Source organism: Sinocyclocheilus anshuiensis, unplaced genomic scaffold (assembly GCF_001515605.1).
Source record: "Sinocyclocheilus anshuiensis isolate Anshui unplaced genomic scaffold, SAMN03320099.WGS_v1.1 scaffold143, whole genome shotgun sequence".
Taxonomy (NCBI): Eukaryota; Metazoa; Chordata; class Actinopteri; order Cypriniformes; family Cyprinidae; genus Sinocyclocheilus; species Sinocyclocheilus anshuiensis.
In genome coordinates this window covers 117421-119389 of record NW_015548197.1, presented here as the reverse complement: position 1 = coordinate 119389, position 1969 = coordinate 117421, and the positions used below count along the sequence as shown (strand labels likewise).

Genomic DNA, 1969 nt, shown 5'->3' with positions numbered 1-1969 from the left:
ATTATATTATATTATATTATATTATATTATTTACAAATTCACTGAAATGTGAAAAGTAAATACTAAATAATCATTATCATTAATAATAATAATAATAATTGTTTCGCCCTACATATATTATATTCACTGAAATGTGAAAAGTAAATACTAAATAAATCATTGTTTCGCCCTACATATATTATATTATATTATTTAAAAATTAACTGAAATGTGAAAAGTAAATACTAAATAATCATTATCATTAATAATAATAATAATAATCATTATTTCGCCCTACATATATTATATTATATTATATTATATTGTATTATTGAATAATTATTTAGTAATTTATTTTTTTTTTATAAAAATGCATCATATTACAGTGGTTCTGTCTATGATGTTGCTGTGTGCCACGCCCACATTGAGCTGCTGGTCTTCTGATTGGTTTAAATCCCAGAAGGGGCGTGTCTGCAACCAACGTTGATCATTGGAATCGGCTCCAATGACGCCAGTCTGGAAACTGTTGCTGTCGTCGCGTGCGGGTTGACGCGCAGCGGTGCGTTTCTTGGGCGCGTTTGGGGATGTGAGTGAATGACCCGCGTCCAGATCAGCGGAACGCGTGAGTACACGGCTCGTTTTGTGATCCGCTCCCGCGACGCCGCTGAGTTTCGGCCGTGTGGTGCGTGACTTGACTGCAGCGCTTTGCTGCAGTGTTGTGGTGTTTGTGTGCTTTATAATTACAGTGTGTCAGGCTGCTGTGCGCTGGCTGCGCGGTTGACCACCGGAACGCGTGAGTACTCGGCTCATTTTCTGACGCGTGCGTGATTTGAGCGCAGCGCTCTGACATGCTGTTATACTGCGGTGTTGTGGTATTTGTGTGTTGTTATAATTACAGTGTGTCAGGGCTGCTGTGCTGGAAGTGCGGTTCAGCTCCGTGTTTCTATGTGCGTGTGACTCCCACGCAGCGCGGAGCAGCTTCACTGCGACGCAGAAGCACAGAAACACACGCAGACACCGAGCCGTGAAGCGAGATGCGCTCCTGTCTGTCAGTGAACACAGAAGCATCACACCAGTCTACTGGTTTATTTCTAGTACTTCTTTCTCAGATCAGGGATTGTTTGCAGGGTGTTTCTTCAGTTAATGCTGCTTAAGTACTCTTAACCCTCAAGCATCCTTCGGAAAGCAGCCCTTAACTGGTCCTTCGTGGATACATTTGGCTAGGAAGGTCTCAGGTGTGATCCCATTTTTTTTTCTTTTAATTAAATGTCATATTACTATCTTTGATAAAAAAAGAAAAACGATCAATTTATGCATTATTTTGGTGTTTGTTTGATTTATTTACCTCTAAATGTACCTTTTTTTTTTCAATGTAAGATATGCTTGTTTTTGCTATATTTAATATTTCTTTTACTTCACTAAAAAAATAATTCCAGTAAGTTCAGACAGCCAAAACCTAAAACTTTGGTTGCATCAAAAATATCAATAGCCACTATTTGGCTGCATGTATAAATATAATGGTTGAAATATAAGCCAATTGTGGTAACGAACTTAACCTCTTAAGTTTTAGATTTAGTCACAAGTTAAAATTGTAGAATTAAAAAAAACAAACACATTTGTGTTGGGTGAGAGTAAACAAAGATGCCAAAATATGCTTACAGACAAATCTGACCATGCTATAAGGAAAAGACAAAGTAGGAGACAGAGTAATCATTTATTTTTAACAAAAAACATCACATTTCAATAACTCAAAGTAAAATGGTACCAAACTGCTAAGAATAAACAATAAACCATAGCAACTGGCATGTTTCAGACATGTTTTGTTTGGAATCATCAACAAATCTTGCAGTAGGACTTTGATCTGACTTTGAAGTGTGAGTTTGTGTGTTTGTGTGTTTGTGTTTGTGTGTGTGTTTGTGTGTGTGTTTGTGTGTTTGTGTGTGTGTGTGTGTGTGTGTGTGTGTGTGTGTGTGTGTGTGTGAGAGAGGGT

At 37.7% G+C, this 1969-nt stretch overlaps 1 protein-coding gene across 1 annotated transcript in view; it reads left to right on the top strand.

The window, feature by feature from the left end:
• The first annotated feature begins 484 nt into the window (after positions 1-484).
• LOC107653194 (cyclin-dependent kinase-like 5) overlaps positions 485-1969 on the top strand; it is a 57558-nt gene continuing 56073 nt past the window's right edge. The window contains exon 1 of the mRNA XM_016439863.1: positions 485-601. The gene's annotated coding sequence lies outside the window, so the exon portion shown is untranslated. The remainder of the gene's footprint in view (positions 602-1969) is intronic.